Consider the following 19472-nt stretch of genomic DNA (forward strand, 5'->3'; position numbering starts at 1 on the left):
TGGTTCCTTTTTCTCTTTTTAATCACCAAAAGCTGAGATATTTATTTAAGCAGTTGCCTCAAGGTAAGGGCATTTTAAGAAACCAGTCCCCACATCTGCAGCGATGCTCTCACCCACGGGTCACCCCGTAGCTCGCGTTATTATCTTTAATGCTTCCTCAGAACGCAACAGGATGGACCTGGTGGAGGATGCTGATGGATGAAGCTGCGGGCAGGAGGGAAATACCTGCTGCTGATGCCTGGCCACACGCCAGCCTGCGGGACGGCGAATGGAGCAAGGACTAACAATGCCAGGAAGTTGTTGATAACCAACTCCACGCTCACTAACGACATTCGCTTCCTCTATTTCCCACCTTTCGCTACCCCGGGTCCGGTGCCTCTGCTGTGCAGCGCTCGTTCCTGTGCGATAACAGCACGACGGCAAAACCCTGGCATCTGCCTGGCTCTCGCTGCTAGAGAGCAGCCTGCAAGAGCAGGAGATGAATGCTGTTGCACTAAGGCACGGGAAAGTTTACGTAGGTTCTTTAAAAAAGGAACAGATTCTAAAAAACAAGAGGTGCTTATAGACCTGATTCTATTTTTGCAGTGAAGGGATACCCCTGCGTAAGCTCTCCAAGGTATAGACATTATCAGCTCTCGCCACAGCATAAATACATGTTATTTCAGCAGTATTTCAGATTAAAGCCTCCCTAACGACCACGGTTAGAGTCCCTGTAATGTGGGTAAGTGTTCCTGCAGCACAGGGAATGCCATGGGGACACCGAGACTGTTGCCACGGGGTCAGTGACCTGCGGAGGCACTTGCAAAGGTTTTAAACCTTTTCCACGATTCAAACCACGGCACTATCTGGGTCTGCCCTGTAATACATCCTATTTATCATCCCAGGGGACTTAGAGGAGTACAGACAGCCTTGCAAATGGATTGAACATTCACTGAGAGAAGTTTGTCGAGGACAGCGGTGGAAACAGTAAGAGAACCCAAAGAAATACTACCTTGGGTATCGTTTTCTTTTGATTTGGCTCACACTTACTTGCTACAGGATATCCAGTTATGATATCAGGCCAGCACACAAAGCAACTCAAAACCTGCTTTTAACACTAAAAAAACAGTGATTCAATTTTAAATTAAGTTGGAGCAAGTGAAGAGCACTGATTCATCCCGCCCAAGGCTTATGACAACTGCCGATTCATCAGAAGCTAGCATCAGTTCAGAAGCAAGAAAGCCAGCTTGTTAGCATTTAAAGGAAAATTTATGAGGAAAAAGAATTGAAACAAACCCTCCCCCCCCCGCCCCTCCAAACCCAATGATTTAACTAGATTTCGGGATCTTCAGCAAAATCAAACTGGGAGGAGGGTGAAAGTAGGGATGCGTGAACATGGGCAGACAAGAGAGTTTTCAACAGCTCCATAGTACGTTTACTCACCCCTTATTTCTAGAGTTGCCTTGCATAGTCAGAGCAAACCTGATAAATCTCTGCCAGTGACTGCAGGATGCGGGACAGTTTCCTCAAGGAAACCTTCCTGTATCACCCAGCGAAATTTGGCAGCTCCGCTTCATGAGGTTAAAGACATCACTAAGATTTAAATGAAGGCATCCTTGGCTGGCCCTGTCTCTATTTTAATTGAAAGATTACAGCCCCCATCCACAGGGAGGTATAAAATACTGCTTTTGTAACGATGCAGACTACAGCTGCCATCACCACTGAAAAGGTCTGAACAAGCAAATGGGTGAAATAAAACTAGAAATGGTGTTCTGCTTTCTCATCTGCCACATTGCTGCCCCTGGAGCACTGCGGAGGACCCAGAGCTTCAAAAACCACGTTGGAAGTAACACAATTATTATGGCTTTATACATCCAAAGACTTCTGAGGTCTTTCCGACTGCTCGAAGTCTTGGAACTGGCTTTTGCATATTTTGGATGACCTATTTATCCCAGAATTGGCAAGGCTGGGAAGCAGTTTTCCTCACCAGGCAGGTCTGGGTCATGGGGAGTTGGTAGGAAGGAAGGAAGGAAGGAGGTGGAAACTTTGTGTAAATAACAACCCTCAGCCCTTCCAGCTCCCTGCCTCATTGATCGTGCCCATTCCTTGGCAGGGAGGAGGAAAGACATGGGGGTTTGATTTTGTTTTGAAGAAAGTAAATCCTTTTTTCAACTGAATTACATAGCCAGAGCCTCAGATCTCTCGCCAGAGGCATGTTCTCACTGTCAGTAACAGACTTTAAAAATAAATATGCCCTGTGTCTGCCAGTAACGGGTCTTCTCTAATTAACCAAGCATCCTGGACTGCCTTTGCTGAACAATTTTGTGTCTCTGGTGGTAGCTGCCTCTAGGGACTGCTCTCCATTACATAGGGCCTGGATAAACTCTGTTGGGTCCCTCCTGAATTCATGTCCTCCGAGAGCACTGTCCCCATTTCCACAGGAGAGGGACAGCATCGCAAGGAGCTGCCATTAATGCGTTAATGGGGTGGCAATGAGGGAAAAAGGACATGCCGCTGAGGTCTGCACTCAATCATGGCCGGCACCACGAGTCCCAGTAGGTATACGGCACAACGCGCTGAGTGTACACAGCATCACAACGTGTTTTCTGTACACACATATGCTGTAGGGTATCACGTGTACTGTATTATTCTTGTAGTGGACCCTGAAGATTAATTATTAAGAGCAATTTGGCTTCCAAAAATTCTCCACACCAGGCATTTACTAGCCCAGACGGATTTGCTAAGGAGCATGCAGGCACTGAGGAAAGGTGGCCGTGCTGGATCACACCCAACCCACACACCTCTCACCCCGTCTCCTGGAGCAGTCCTGACGGGAGCACAGGAATCACCCCCAAAAGAAAGCAGGCAGGCTCCTCGACTTCCCAGTGAGCAGGCTAGAGCCTACCCTGCACCAAAGCAGCCCCATCGCTTTTCCTGCCTAGGAACTGCAGGAGAGGCCCGTGTCACTGCCCCATCGCATCTGCTTCTGATGCTACTCTACAGCATCCCACTGCCCAGCCCTCATTGCCTGGTTTTGCCCAGTTGCCTGAGTTTTGACATGATCAGTGGAACTCTGAGGTAAAATCTCCCATACTAACTTATTACAGTTCAGCTTTGTTCCAAGGCTTTCCCCATCTGTGCCTCTGCACAGGGGAACCCTGGCATCCTGGAGGCAGTTTTCCTCCAAGAGGAGCACCACTTGAAGGAACAAGAGCGCCTGAATGGGTCCAACCTATCCTTTATCAAGCACACCACCAGCAATTCAGATGAAATGTGCTCTTTACACCTTCTGTTCCCAGCCCCGCTCCTGCTCCAGCAGCCAGAGCCCCAGAGCCCCACAGCACCCACACAAGCCCCCAAGAATATTGATGAACTTTCAAGTGGGGTTTTTTGTTTGGTAATTTTTTTTCTGGCTGTTTCCCCCCCCCAATTTTTGCTTCTTTTGCTTTACCTGCCTTTTTCTCTAAGCTATGCAACTCGAAAGAAAAGGAAAATCAGGTTACTGCTACTGGTGAGTTGTCCCAGAGGTAAGGCTGGTCCTTTATCAAAGGTCTGTGCTGGTTTGCTGACATGCACTGAGCCATGCTCTGCATCTTTATCTTGACATGGGATGCAGATACTGTAACATGTCCACTTAACTCGCTCTGCTAAATTCTCCATGCTTAAACTGCTTGAAAATAGCCACAGACATGGTGCATGACTCTAAGTGTGAGCACATTTGTTTTTACCTCCATTCTGGACATTTCCCAGTTCTTTGCTCTTTCCAAGCAAGCCTGTGAGCTTCAGCTCCAGAACAGCTACTGGCTCGTGGATTTGTAAGCTTTGGACACCAAAACCAGTTTAAAGAGTTAGAGGAATTGGTGGAGGACAGACGCCCCTGCAGCTACACAGTGCTGTGACCATGTCCTGCCATGGCTGCTCCATCCCCAGTTGCACCTGGCTCTATTTAATATTATTATTTAACATCTTGTCTTTTTCTCAGTAGTTACAGTTAAGGCCTTCAAGGACACCATTTTGGAAAAAAATGTGGTATTTTCTTAGGCGACAAGAAAGTTCAGCTTCCTCAGCTGACAAGTTTTCTCCTGCAGAGGGAAGGACACCACCGACATGGTATCTGGAGCGCACGCGAGAAGCCAGCAAGAACAAGAGACAACCAAGCTCCCGTTACTCCAGTGCTCAGAACAGAGTGAAATTATAATCCCAGAGATAATAAAGAGGCTTGATTCCAGCCGTCAGTCAATCTGCCCCCACTCCTCGCCTGTCCTCCAGAGACTACTGTTAAAGGCTGCAGGCCTGTAGGTGATGATGTTTTATTACATCTCAAAAAGAAAGAGGAAAAAAAACCCAACACACAGAGGAATGCAGTTTCATTTGCAGTTTCCTGAAACCTGAGCAGAAAGTTTATAAAAACTTTGGGTCATGTTTGGAGTTAGGAAAGAGAATGAGAAATCACTCTCCTTTTCCTCTTTCTGTTTGCTGAGCGGCACCACCAATCCCACAACCTTCCCACCACATTTTTCCCCCAGCAGCGTCACAGTTCCAAGCCTTCCTCTGTTGGCTTGGCCATAAATCAGAAAGCGAGGGTCTGAACAAGATCCTTCTTGTAGTTTACACACCCTTGTATAAAAAAACCCCAAAGGATTAAGAAAGCAATTCGATCCCCACTTCCTAAGTCTGAATTGTCTGGAAGCTGCTGTTACTTCAGGTCAAAAGAAAAGCAGAAAAAACCCAACCTCTGAACGTCAAAACAAAAAGATGTTTTCACTAAAAAGTAGGAGCTGACATCGGCAACAAGGAGAGGAGCCAGCCTGAGCCATCCTGCAGTGTTTTTCTTGCCTGTGACCCTCAAAGTGATCACTGCAAAACTGTTTGGGGCAAAAACATGCCTGGGAGAGCCTGTCCTGGGAACCCCTCGCCCCAGCAGGTTTGCACCAAGGACTGGCTGCACCAGGGAGAAGAGCAGAGCAAGGGGGAAGGGATGCTGAAGAGATTCAGGCACCTGCACACTGAACATGACCAGTGATGGGCACAGAGGGCCTGGGCATAAAGCCAGGCTTGGGGGATTCCTGGGAGCAGGGATTAGCGAAGGCAGCCCATTGTGAACAGCCAGGGCCTAAGCACCCTGTCCCCGTTGCGAAGGTATCTGAGCCCATGCTGGGTATCACCCAGCCCGGTGGTCCTACTCCATTTTTACTCCCAAACAATGCCCCCAGGTGCTTTGCAGCCTGAAGCCTCCAGCTATCTCAGGGCAGATGCACAACAGCCATGGGACACCAGCTGCATCTCCCTCACACTCATCCAACAACCCTTCAGCACGTAATACACCTCAAAGCAAAGATGCAGAGTCCAACAGGGTGTCCCCCCTTGCATGTCCCAGCTGCTGGCAGCACTACACTGCCAAGCATGAGGGACATAAAAAGGCCACACAGCCTCTTCTTCCTTCGCTTCTTCCACTCACATCTAGCAGCAGCAGAGAGAAGAAAGCAGGCTGGAAATTGGGGCAGGATATTGCACAAGGCGGCTGAAATAAGCTTACAAAAGCAGCTTTATTCTAGTATTTCCCAATATCAAGACCTGAACTTTGCATCTTTCATGTTCTTTTTAACATTGTTTTTTTTGAGCATGGTTTTAAAGCAGAGATGTTGGAGGTGGCATGGGAACTGGGCCACAGAGGCTGTGTCCGAGTGCCGGGGCGGGTGCGCAATGGTCTTGTCGTATTTTGTTTTGGGGAGGAATGTCACACTTCTTCAGGCCAGGAGCACTTCATTCTGGAGACTAATCTGCCCAAGAAGGAGACAGAGCTACTCAGGAAAGTTAATTTACTATTTCTCATTGCTAGTAAGTCTTAAAGGCCAGATCACCAGCAGCTGTGAACCCACAGAGCTGCACCAGCTCCAGTGCTGGCTCTACCTGCTGCAGCTCAAGTCCAACAGCCAGTCATTGAGATAACAAATCAAGCTCAGAGATTTCAGCTAAGTGCCAACACTAGGAAACTTTAGCTTTTAAATCCTTGGCTTTCCATACCAGCAAGCTGCTGCCAGCACCGGGACAAGCTGCGGTCCCCCCTGGACACATGCAGTTCACCTGCACTTGTGGTGGATGGGTCCAGCCAAGACCCAATGCCAACCTGGTCTGAGAAGTTAGTGGGTAGGTGGATTTTAGGGATCCAAGTCCCACGGCACTCCTGAAACCCGAGTCTGGTGCTACATGACTTCAGCCAGGGCCACATGAAATCCCAGCCAGCCTATTCCAGCAGGCAGATGGAAGGTCCAGGTGCCTTTGGATTTTGTCCCATTTTGCCACATATTCATGACCAGTTTACACAGAGAAAGCTAACAGAGACTTTAAGGACTCCTGTGATCACTTGGTCCACAGCCCATCCTTGTGGTTTCAAAGTGGCTGCACTTGGAGGCCTCAGTGCCACAACTGTCCAATCCAAGGAACTTAATGATCCTTATAAGCAAAAAGTATTTTCACCTCCTCTCCCCGCAGGAAGGCACATCAGCCTGGCTGCAGAGCCTGCTCCTTGGCATGAGCCCCACCAGCCAGGGCTCATCATTGCTTTCCAGCTTCTTCAGGTTACACCCAACTTCTTCCCACTTTACCACCCTGCCAGAAGAAGAGCCCAGCATTGTGCTCAAGTTTCTGAAGGCATCAGCATTTTTCTTCCAAATAAACCAGGCCAAGCTCAGCTGGAGAGCTCTTGGACACCGGAGAAGCAGAGATGTGAAGGCAGAGCTAAGACAAGCCAGGTAATTACAAGACAACCTCCTGCAAAGTGCAGCTAGATCAAGTCTCATTGCACCTCCAGCAGCCACCCGAGCCAGGCCGTGCCCAAACAAACTCCCACAGCAGCTACATCAGAAGAGTCAGGAAGCACCAAGTGGTTCACGTGTCCCACTACTCAACAAGAAACTTCAACAGCATCCACAGGTTTGGTTTTTTTGCACAGCGGGACCTGAAATGCCACGAAAGCAGCTTGGAGCTGCTCGTGAGCAGCCCCTCTTCCCCAGGGGATGAAAGTCTCCAGCTGGTTTCAAGTAGGACAAGCCAAAAGCAGATCTTCATGCAAGAAAAGAAGCATCTATTTCTCTTGAAGTCCACTGTTCTTTCCCACTACCACCCCAAACATCCAACCCACCAATGTAATGAACTGCAGAGAAAGAAAACGTTTCCATCTCCTCTTCCCAAGGGATGTATTACCCATTGGCCCCTGTGTTAAATCCCAGAGATTTTCCAAGTATTTTACTGTGGAGGGTTGGAAACAAACTCAATCAGGCATGCCATGTGCCTTGGATTGCTGCTTTTAGATGGACCACAGCTGTCTCTAGGAAACTAAGCAAAATACAGTGTCTTAAGCGAGAAGTGTTTCTGACATTACAATGTACTTTGCTTTTAATTCATTTTTTTCAACTCAGATTATTAGTTGCCAGAAGTTTTGCCATATGAACAGGTCCAACCAGCTTTCACCAAATACCTCTACTGAAACCAGCTCTATATGCGGATGGTAATTATGCATTGAGGGCAGGAGATCATTAAAATACATTACTTAGAATCTGAGGCCTATAAACTGTCCTCCTCTGCAATTAAAGTAATTGCATATTTCAGTTCACTTTGTCACCTTGTCTATCTTTCCGAATGTTGTAAATTAAACTCAAACATATATTAAAAGCCAGTGAAGCTCTCTCTAATAAACGGCATTATAGCAGTGGCAAGAGGAGCAGATGCGATGCACGAGTCACTCCCCAGGCTGCAAACCTCCTCGGTCTGTGCAGCTTGCACAAGTGCAATGGGCCACCGAGCTGCTGGTGTTGGCTCCCGGCACAGATGCAGGGCTCTGGTCTCACCAAATACCATTATTTGCCCTAATAACTTCACACAACACCTCTTTCCTACCAAATTGCCCTGCGGAAGGGCTGTGTCCCTGCATCCCATCACTGCAGCCCCTGTGGACAGTGAACACCACGCTGCCTATATTTCGTGGTCCACATGGGACTGGCACTCATTTCATGTGTGCTGCCACAGCTCATGTTTACTCCCTCTTCCCAAGGCAGTGAAAAGCAGCACCCACAGCCCTGGCTGCATCCCTCTACGGGCAGCACACACAGTCAACCTGCTGCAGACAAACATCACAGGCATGTAACGGCGTCCCTGGACAGCTGATCTAATTGCCCACGGGCAGCACTGGGATGCTGATTAAGTCCTTCATCTTCTCACTCCTGCAGCTCAGGGGCTAAGGAGATTATTCTTACTGTACACTGAAGTAAAACAAGTGTTTTCATTTGTCCCAGAGCCTGATAAAGTTAAATGGAAAAAAAATCCCATTGACTCCACTGTGCACTGGATCATGTATTTCAAGTGTGTTAACGATGTCTCTGCCACTCAGAGATCCACCTCAAAGCACCACCTGGGCTGCTGCCATGATTTCATCACATACCCTGGCTGCAGGGTTACAAGAGCAGCTCGTACCCATAAGCAATGTGGAAACCACTCCACGCAGACAGCACGGACGCCTCTCCAACCACCGCTGCCCAGCCGGAACTGGGGGGCCTTTGACATGTTGAAAGGCTTTAGGATGCACAGCAGAATTAATGACAGGCGCTTGCACTGGTTAAATGAAGGCTGAGAGAGGGTTTGAATGGAATAATGGCATTCCTGGAGCCTCACAGCACTGACCAAAATGACATCCCTCGTTCCTGCTAGGGCTTATTCGCTGTGTGTGACATCTGGTTTTGGCCACAAAGGTGGCAGAAGGAAAAGAGACCCAGGTTCACCACAGCCCATCCCACACGACTGGTCCTGGTGCTCCTACAGCTGTCTTTACCACTCAGAGGAGGAACAGGGGCATCGGTCCTTTCCTGACCGCCCTGTGGAAACCCAGAGTAAACATTTGACATCCACTAGATCAGCTCATTCATCCTGTGACAACACATCCCTTATTGTCCACCAGACAAGCTCCGCTGTGTTTCGTTTGCCTGACCTTTCCAGCAAGACCCCGACTGCCTTCGGCGACACCACGCCCCGGGGCCGCATTCCTCCTGCGCTTCGCCATACTGGTGCATTGTGCGGCGGGGACGCGCCGGCCTGGACGTCATCGCGCGGCCGAAGCATCGGACCCGGTGGGACGCGCAGCCAGCAGACCTGCCGTCGCCGGGACGGCACGGCCGCCGCCAGCCCGCGTGGGCAGCAGCCAGAGAGGTGCCGGGACCCCACCAGCCCTGGGAAAGAAATGCCCACGGGTTTGAATACAATTAGCAACCCCAGGCTGGCAGCGCATCCATGGCATTTATTGTTCCAGGGCACAAGAGCTCTTTAGGGAGAAAAGTTTCACGAAGTGCCTTCATGGAGAGATTAGACCATTTCCCTTCATTGCTATTATGCTCCGAGATAGAAGTGGCGACGGCGGCTGATGGAGTGTCTGACACTGCCTTTGTGTGCTCGGGGGCCTCCGCTGTTTAAAGCTGTTCCCAGCAGGGAAACTGACCCCACAGTTTACAAAAAGGGACATTCTCCGGCCGGGCGACGGCTGGGCTGCGGCTCTGGGGCTGTCTCTGAGCAGCCAGTCGCTGGCCACGGTTCAGCCGGGGCCGAGGGTGGGAGCAGTGGTGCTAATGGCTGAACCACAGGGGCAATCACAGCCGCTTTGGGCATCCCTCCGTGGGAGAGGGGATGGATGCTCCAGGGAGATGGGTCTGCCCTGTCCTGAAGGCACAGGGGGACTTCGACAGCTTTGAGCATCCCCAAGCCTAGAGATGAACTTCCCTTACCAAACATCCCCAACCCCATCACTTCCAAGCTCTGCTCTTCCAGATGTTTACTGCAACTACCCGCCCCAGCATCATCAGTGAAGGCACCAAGGGGAAGTATATTTAGACAGGATTGTGTAAGAAAGCTATTATTTAGTTATTAAGGAGCAGCGCATGGGGGTGATGGAGCTGGGTAGCTCCAACTCAGTGCATCAAAATATTTTCCTTAACTTTGCCACTAGCTTTCTGGTGACCCGAGACAAGTTGCTTCACCCATTTTTTTCTCTTCTGTAAAATGAGCAGACGCTGACCTCCTTCATTGAGGTCTATCGTGAATCCTTGTTCGAGAGCTGTTTTTTTGCACAGAATGGTGCTGTATTTTCTATATGCTTATGGAAAAAGCACACACCATCTTGGAGGCATCTACCCCACAACATCAGTTCAACTCCAAGCCTCTGCAGTGACGGTAGAGGCAGAAGGAAGGGAGAGGAGACCAAAAGCAGCACTCCTGGAGAGCCAAGACCTGCCAGGAGCCACCATGCAGACAGACTTCTCGGCAGCCAGCGCTGTGCAAGATCTGTCTTGCTGCCACCCACCCCATTTCTCATTTTCCCTTTTCATGGTTTTGCGATTAAAAGCAATTATAGTCTAGTCATATTCATGGATTCACAGGGCACCGTGAATGAATGCATCAAAGACAGGGTTACACAGAAAACGATCGCCAACTCAAAGCCACAACACTTCCAGTTGCGTTCCTCGCTTGCGACGGGGCGAACTGATGGGGAGCTTGGATGTCTGGAGAACAAAAGCGCTACTCAAAGTATTCCTGCCTGACTTGAATTGCAGCCCTGACTGCTGATACAGTCTCAAGTGCAGTAATTATTGCTGGCTTTGAAGACTAACGTGTGCAGAGTGCACTTTCCACACCTATTTCACCCAAACGACAACACTTACCTCATCCTCCGGTACCTGCTCCTCCAAAGCCCTTTGTAGTCCTGCCAGGGCAGCTCATTACTGCTCTCAAATGCAGCTTCTTCTGGAACAAGAGACAGTAACTTCATGCAGGAGAGAATGCTAAATGAGAAAGGTTGCCCTGAATTACAGCTCTCATCACCATGAGAAAGCCTTTTATTTTTATTATTATTATTTTGACCCACTTGATGAGGGGAAATTAAAGGATTAAGTTTCCAAATGGATGTCTATTGTGCACAGCCCTGGCTGGCCCCTGATCTGCCACCCTGAAGGACCCTCCTCTCCCTGGTCTCTTTTCATGCAGCCCATCTGCATGCATTATCAGTGCAACCCAAAGCCAAATCCAACAAAGTCCCTTGTTGGAGATGAAGGCATCTTGCCATTTTCATCAATACCTATAAATATCTGAAGGGCGGGTGTCAGGGGGATGGGGCCGGGCTCTTTTCAGCGGTGCCCAACGCCAGGCCAAGGGGCCACGGGCACAAGCTGGAACACGGGAAGCTCCACCTGAACATGAGGCCAAACCCCTTCCCTGTGCGGGTGCCAGAGCAGGGGCACAGGCTGCCCAGAGAGGCTGTGGGGTCCCTTCCCTGGAGACATTCACCCCCCGCCTGGACGCGGCCCTGTGCCCCTGCTCTGGGGGTGCCTGCTCCAGCAGGGGTGGGACGGGGTGAGCTCCAGGGGTCCCTTCCAACTCCCCCCAGTCTGGGATTCTGTGATTTTACTTGGAAGTGGCAGATCCAGAGGAGTGCTATAAAACCAGGGTGGGCTTTCCCAACATCAGTCCTTCAGGACAGCAATCAGATTTAGAAATCTGCTCTGCTACCCCCAGCGACATCCCTGAGGCAATAAGGAAGGTAAACTGACTCAGAAGAGATAACATCAGAAAACCCAAATAGCTCTGACCTGGTGATGTGGAAGAGAAAGCATGTTTGCCCGAGAAAATATTCTAAAGATGACTTCGAGTTGCTCTCAACCAAGGGGATTTGAGCCTGAGCACTGTGCCAACAGTGAATATAAGCTCTGCAGGGCAGCCCCGTGGCACTGGCAAGCTGGAGCAGCGTTGAAGCAGCCTCTGCACAACAGCACAGCCTAATGTCCCTTCCCAGAGGCTGATTTGGGACAGCTGATGCCCACCACACTCTGCTCCTACTCACCCAGTGCATGTTCAAACACACAAGGTGGCCGTAGCAGACAAGCCCCATGAGATATGGTTGCTTGATCAGCTAAAACAGAACAAATAAGTTTTGTTTATTTGGCCCTGCAGGACCTGGAAGAGTCCCTTGCAAGAGGCTTGGTGTCCATGCACCACAAGTGCCACCAGAAAGGGAAGGGCAGGAGGTGACAAAGCGAAACACCAACCGACGGCATTTTGTTTGATCAGTTTCCCACACCTTGCCCAGATGCCTGTGCTGGTGAAGACACAGGCTAAGGTCCACCGGCTCTATCTGCCAACAAGTCAACTCCTCCAGCCCAGCAGCAGACGCACATTTCTGAGGGTTTTAGGCAGTTTGGAGGCTTTAGCACCCAGGAGCAAGAGCCTCTTTGCCATGTGGGACTGTATTCCCAAACCCTGGCGAGGCACCCAGCCACCTCTATCAACATAGGGAAGCCCTTGGGAAGGCAGTGGGCAGGCTTGCAAGCCAGCTGTGCTCCGTAACCTCTGTGTGTTTCTATTTCTGTGGCATTCAAACTGAGATTTCACAGAGCCACTGGCATATGATAAAAAGGAAGGAGGTTTTAAGACCAAATGCACAGATGCTCTTTGCTCTGTTCAGCTCTCTGGTGGGGATAGCGCTAGGATCAGGCTTTGCTTTCTGCTTTTCCCCAGAGAGGAGGAGCTGTGCTGGTGGACATCTGGCAAAGGGGGAAACTGCAGCCATTTACCACCAGTGACCCCACTCGAGCCATCCCCTAAGGGAAGGAGAATTTTGTCATTTTGGTTAAAAAGAGAGCATCACCACTGCCCACAGTTGAAGCAGGCAGGGGAGCCGCAGCGCCTGCCTGGCACCGGCCCGAATGCAAGCTCCAACCACGAACAATGCTGTATCTGTAAAGCGCTGGTAACGTGGGGGGTGACGCAGGAACAAGACAATCCCTGCAATTATTTTAGACTTTTTCTGGTCCCTCAGAGTCTTGGTTAGGGAATAAATCCGCAAGTATTTTAGTTATTCAGGCTGACATCTGGCCGCACCGAGACGTGCCCAAATGATGCTTTGCACAGGCAGGGGCTGCACCAGTTGTCCTGAATAGGTACAACAGGTCTGGTATATTGTGGTGCATTTTTCCTGCTGCCTGGCCAAGCTTCATGAGTGACCCCAGTCCAGCAGCCTCATTTAAGAGCACATCAGCCTATTTCCTCAGCCATTTGTGCATGCATTTTGGAAAGGCACCACAGGTAGCTGTGGTTAGTGCTGCTGCTCATTGCAGGGATTACAAATCAGCATAACCCACTCCAGATCCTCCTGGATTCAGACTCCCAACCCTCCGACTCCTCTAAAACACAGGGCCCAGCTCCCCGGTGAAACTGGGGTTCAAAGCTATGCAAGTGAAGAGGTCAGCAGCAAGCCTGTTGCATCTACAGGTTTTGTAAGCAGTGCATCGAGGCAGTTGTGCTTAGAGAGCTAAGCCCCAGGAATCTTCAGGGCTCAAATGTCCACAGAGCGCACATCAATATTTTTAAAAACAACAAAACCACCAAGAAACTGGGGGAAAAAACCCAAAACTCACTCTTAGAAGGGAAAAGACTCCAAACAGGTTTCTTTATTATACCGGTACTTGTGGAGATGTTCAGAAGGGCAGAACATCAACTCTCCACCGGTTATAAGCTACTACAAGAAAACAGATGCTCTTTAATATGATCATCTGTCCCCAGAATTAACAACTGTGCTGGCACATTAATGACCCAAATTACCAGAAGCGCTGCCAATCCGCTACATCTCGCAGTGCTTCGCTCTACATTTTGCAGTCCTTGCTGATGTTTGCTTTTTATAGCGTATTTAAAAAAAAAAAACCAATCTCTAGTCCCCCAAACAGTAGGCACACACTAGCTCGTTCAGAGCTACATCAAGAAAAGTAAAATAGCTTTGAGGCACAACTTCAGCATTTTAGGGACGGCATTTAAGCTATCAGAAGTTATCTTTGCTTGCTAAGCCCAGCGCCTTCTGAAACCAGCTCCAGACCCTGCACCTGTAATCCATGCCGACTGAAAAAGCCTTTGGGTGTCTATCAATACAATTTCAGCCTTCATTACAGAGCGCTATTAACACTATTGTTCCCTAAAAAAGCCTTTCGAGTTATTTATTCGGAAAGGATTTGGCAGATTGAGCCGAATTGCCAAACCTTTGCTAAACTGAATCCTCATTTTCCCTGTGATCGCAATTAAACCATTTTTCTTCCTTTTTCCTTAATGCTTTGAAACCCGAAGTCTGAGTAGTTGTCACTAAGTGAGGATGACAAAGGGCTATTTTCCTGCCACTCAGAAAAACTGAAATTTTGCTAGCCTTCGCAGTGAAAAATAATCTGGCCAAAGCAACAATGTTGGTGGCTTCTTTATTTCACGTCTGCAGTAAGCAACACACTCTTATCTTTCACCTCAGGGCACTATAGAGAGCAAAATACATCATCCTGGCTTTAGAAGTTGGGGACCACAAAGAAATGAACCAGAAGCCTTGTTTTTCCAAGGTGGCCCCTAACTTTCTCTACTGCCATTTATTCTGATATACTGTTACAGTACACAAGAATGGAACTGCCCTTCATGAGAGCCTCACCCTCCCAATCGTGTGCAAACCCCCTGGAAAACTTCCCCTGCAACTGCCATGAGCCAGGACCACGCGCGTCCCAGGGATTCTCTGATGTCTGATATGGAGTCACGCTACAGCCTGGTGCAGACACTTGCCACCACGAGTCCAGACCTAGCTAAACTTACATCAGGAACGAGTCCCTCAGACCTGCTGCAACAAGGAACTGGCCCACAATGAGGATTTCTGGATGACATTGCAATCCAAATTCCTCCTGCTTTCACCATCAGCACAGCGCTGGAGACCAAACGCCACTTTGGTATTGCGAGAGAGGAGCTTTCCCAGCAGTTTATTCCATCAGAACAGGTAACATTAAGTGACAATTCAACTTCCCGACCATCGCATTCTTTAAACATTTTTAATTATAAACCTTCCCGCCCCCATCATTGTAGAAATAGCTTTTCTACTTGGTGCTTGCTGAGATGATTGTTGCATTTCTAAATGACACGGAGATGACACTTGTGGTTGATCTAGTCAGCATCCCATGATGAATCTTCAAGTAACTGTCAGGAAGACAAGCGTTAATAGATGGATATCCCTTCCTACACAGCACTGCACAGGACAGTACGGACCCTGATAAGCCTGCTCTGTTTCCATACAAGGAGGTGCTTTTCACTGCCAACAGCTAATTCCTAAGCAAATTCTTTTCAAATGTTAATTACAGTAGAACATGGTTGAATTTTACTGACCCCGTCAAATTTGACAGGCAACTTCTCATCTTACCCAGAGCCACTTAAAAGGAAAATAGAGTTGAATATATCTTCAGGCTAAAATATTTGTTAGTCTAAAAACCTGCAAGCTTCAACCATAACCTTGCAATTTCCCTTGTATGTATTTATGCTGATAACAGGTTCAGGACAGTAATTACTGGGCTTGTAAATACAAGCAAATATCAGGTCTTGGGGCCAAAGGCCAAAACAAGAGTGTGTCTGGCGTTCAGGAAGACTGGTAACTTATTGTTACTCAGTGACACACAGACAAAAGAGATTTTATTCCTAGATCAAGGCAAAGTACTAGACAAGAAGATGCTTGAAGATCAGGCTGTAATATTTTTAAGAATGGGGTCTTGGAGTCAATCCCTCCTCTTTACTCCTTCAGGAGCAGAAGACCTGCAGGTTCCTTCCCACCGAACAGCAACAAGGACCTATGATATTTATTCATCCTCACCAGTTTCTTCCAAGCCTTACCCACCTTGGGTACCTCCGGCTGTTTGGGCACACAGGAGAGCTTGCCTTCCCCTCGAGGCAGGTTTTTTCATTTGCAGCCGATGGGCTGACCACAGCATTTGGTCACTTGGGGGGGCAAGCGTTTGACCCACAGCAAGGATCAGACAGAGCATCCTTCTCGCTTTATTTTCTTTAAACACACCTGCCCTCCAGTTACCTGCCCATTTATCACCATCATCCCACTGGGCTGCAAAGCCTCAATAAGGCAAGTTCTGCAGGAAACATGAGTGGGATAACTGGGGAGCAACTGCCCTGGATGAGAGCCATAAGGAAGAGTTGCACAACCTGGAAGTTCTCCTGCTATGACCACAAGATCTCACTGTGGCTGAGGATTAAGGAAAGGGAAAGATCAGTATCGCTAGGACTGGAGGTGCATAGCATTGCATTTCCAGACCTGAATGAGTTCAGAGTAGGAACAAGGAACTGAGATGTTCATCCCTATTTGGAAGAGGTGACCTAGGACCACACCAGCTTCTCCCTGCATCAAGGACTTGCCACAGAAGTTTCTCCAGAGGTTCACCCACACACATCTGTATTTAACACACATCAGCATGTAGGAGAGTGCCAGAATTCCCACCCCCCACCCCCTTTCTTTTTTCCATATTTGGAATAAGCTGCTCTGTGCAACTGCCCCTAAACCACCTGATGTCCGTGATGTCCACCCAGAGCACCCCATGCTCTCTGGCTGCCCCAGAGCAGGGTGTCTCCAAACCCTCTCCCATGCGTCAGGGTACCAGATCAAACCCTAAAAAAATCTCAGCTGTAGACATGCCCTGTGCTTAAAACACATCTTCTGCCTTTCCACTGGAGGAAACTCTCTGCTTCTCCCCCTGAAGCACTACCCCCATTATTTTGACAGATGTAATACAAGCCTGCTCCAATAAATCTTACTCAAACTGGCCTCACAGCTGAAGTGCAGTAGCTGCATGACGTACTTCAATGGAAACAATTAATGGTTGACAAACATTTAAAAACAAACAGGACATGATATAACTGTAAACAGCTTCTCACATCTGGTCATTGCTGCCCCACGGGAGTTCACATGAGGTCAACTACAAACTGCTGCCCTGTTCAAGGGGCTCTCCCTCCCTGCAGACAGCACGGGGCAGCTCATTCCTGCTGCCATCTGTCCCCCCTCCTCTTTTCTCCCCAAAGCCAGGAGCAAAGTTGCAGGAACTAAAGTCACATCATGGGGACAGCAGTGCAGATGGATACCACGACATGCAGAGGTGGCTCAGAGGACAGCCACCACCTTCTCCAGTGAGCCCAAGAAGCTCCTGTGCTTTTCCAGTGGGTTATATTTCATTGAAGTGGGAAACTTCTGTGAATCTCATGTTGGTTAAGCTTGATGCCACCTTGTCAACCCATCCACCCCACCTCCACAGGTATGCCACCCCACCAGTATGACCAGCCCAAAGCCAGTTCCCCTAGAGACACCCTGAGGAAGTGGAACAGAGATTTTGGGCACATCTAATGGCTTTGCCTGCATTATACCAGTGGGAAGCAGTGAAATATTTTACAGGAAGATCCAGAGAGCAAACAGATTTTAAGCAGAACCCAATTAGCGACAGCCATCTCCCTATCACCTCTCAAAGCCAAAGGCTGCAGCTCCATCCTGCACACTGGGGACACGCCAGCCCCCAAGCCCTGTTCCTGTATGGTTCTCTCTCCTAACATTTCCCAGCCAAACCAGGGCAAATTTCTTGTGTTTTGAGCGCTGAAGGAAAGCCCTCGCCCCCCGCACTGTGCTTACATTCATGGCTCTGGAGTAAGCACAGTGACACTATTTCCTCAACACATTTTTTCAGCTTCACATGTGGAACAAATTAGTGGCCACATCCACCCCACACATGCTCCTCACTTCTCTGGGTGTTTTCCACAAGCTCCTGATGGTTAGCAGCGGCTGGATCCTACTTAGTTCCCTCCGCTGTTTTGCTACAAAACCTGAGCTACCCTTCCAAATAAAGACAAGCAGGGATGCTCCATTTCTATGCCCTTTTGTTGGTTCTCCCCAGGCTCCCCTTGATCAGAGCTGGGATCCAACCCCTCCAGCCACAGCACACTGGTCCTGACGTTTCTTTTTAGACAGTGACAAAGACCCAAACCTCAAACTCTGCATAAGCGCCGCCCCTGTCCCCTGAGCAAAGGGACGAGCTCTGCTGTGGGTCACGTCAACAGACCCACCAAGGGAAGGAGGAAAGCTGGCAGGGTGAGGTGGCAGAGCTCCAAACCTATGGTCCTGCCTCTGCCTACGGCCAGTTTAATCCCTGGGTGTCATTTAGCATTTTGTACTAGCACAGAGGAGAAGTAATTACCAGCATAGAACAGCAGAATCCTGGGAGAGCAATGAATCCAGCTTCCTGCACAAGTTAATCTAAGTCCTAACTCTTCTGTTTTGCATCCACAACAACTTTTCTTACTTCTCCCTTTTTGGTGAGGATATAAGACTTTGTCTTTACTATACTTTGATTTCTTCTCCTTTACCAGACCTTTGTATTTGCCTTCCCTCAGCTTTGGCTTCTCCCTTTGCTTCCCCGAGTCTGTATTTTCATTTTTTGCCCCTTTTTGTGCTTTGGGGTTTGTCATCATTCCCTTCTCTGCTGATGCACCTTTCCTCCTTGCCATGAGCCCTTTGAAGTGTCTTGTTCTTCCCTGAAGCAGGAGTCGTCTCACCCAGGTCCACACATTTCCACCTCCAGACAGAGTGGCTATGGGTAATGCTATCATGTTTATTTAAGCCCCAGGGCTGGAGCACTGCTGGTGGCCATGCACAGCCCTGGGGACTCCCAGCTGCATCGAGCTTTGTCTAGGACAACCTGCGTTCTCCCTCCCCAAAAATCAGAAGAGATGCATTTGATAGCCCCAGCTTCCCACAGAGAAGCAAAGACACTCTTGGTGGTATTAATGAGGTTCCTGGAGCACGGAGGCACCAAGGACCGATGGTCTCCAGGTACGGCCACACCTTGAACAGAAAGGTCCAGCTCTCCTGCTCCACAGGACACAGCTTTGGCCATGCTGGGTATGTTTTCAACTCTCAATTCAACCTCTGGCCCCAGGCTAGTGGAAACAAACCCCTGCAGTAAGTGGTTTTTGCAGGAGCAGCCAAAAGTATCTGACAGGTGTTATCTTTCAGCCCAAATCTTAAGCTGCCATTATCTTCCTCAATCAGGTTTCTCCTGATGACTGGCAGAGCCTGAGCAAAGCTTCTGATCCTGCAGGTAAAACCAAAGCCCAGGAACATTCCTCTCCCAAAGGAAAAAGCACCAGCTTTTGTGAAATGAAGATTATTTTTTTTTCCGCAGCATATCACCACTTTGAAACACTAGTCTGAGCAGCTCTCCGTTTCAAAGGCTTGTGCACTGACAGCTGTCACAGCTGGTGGCACCCCAGGGTCTGCGGCACAGCTACAATCAGGGTTTCCCTCTCACCCCGTTTTATAAAAAAAGATTTTAAACCACCTGTAAAGTCAACAACTGTGCACTCATGGCAAGTTGCAGGACAGGTTCTTGTTTTATCTGGAAAGCTTCTGGTCTCAAAGCGAGTCACTGAAAGCATCAACCGGAGCGTTGCACAAGCACATGCCAGCAGAACTTTAGACATATGCTCAAAATAGTGCTACTACGAACATTGATTTTTCTAGATCTACTTCTGGCTTGCTTCCTGTGCTGGCTATCACAGCACAGACAAGGGGAGTAGCTCCTTTTTTCCCCCCAAAAAAAAGCCTGTCCAGCAACCTCTTTGTACATCAC

At 48.9% G+C, this 19472-nt stretch overlaps 1 long non-coding RNA gene across 1 annotated transcript in view; it reads right to left on the reverse strand.

The window, feature by feature from the left end:
• The window catches only part of LOC135314175 (uncharacterized), an 87728-nt gene that overhangs the window by 47778 nt on the left and 20478 nt on the right, over positions 1-19472 (reverse strand). The window contains exon 2 of the long non-coding RNA XR_010373627.1: positions 10680-10761. This is a non-coding gene — a long non-coding RNA (uncharacterized LOC135314175). The remainder of the gene's footprint in view (positions 1-10679; positions 10762-19472) is intronic.

Source organism: Phalacrocorax carbo, chromosome 7 (assembly GCF_963921805.1).
Source record: "Phalacrocorax carbo chromosome 7, bPhaCar2.1, whole genome shotgun sequence".
Taxonomy (NCBI): Eukaryota; Metazoa; Chordata; class Aves; order Suliformes; family Phalacrocoracidae; genus Phalacrocorax; species Phalacrocorax carbo.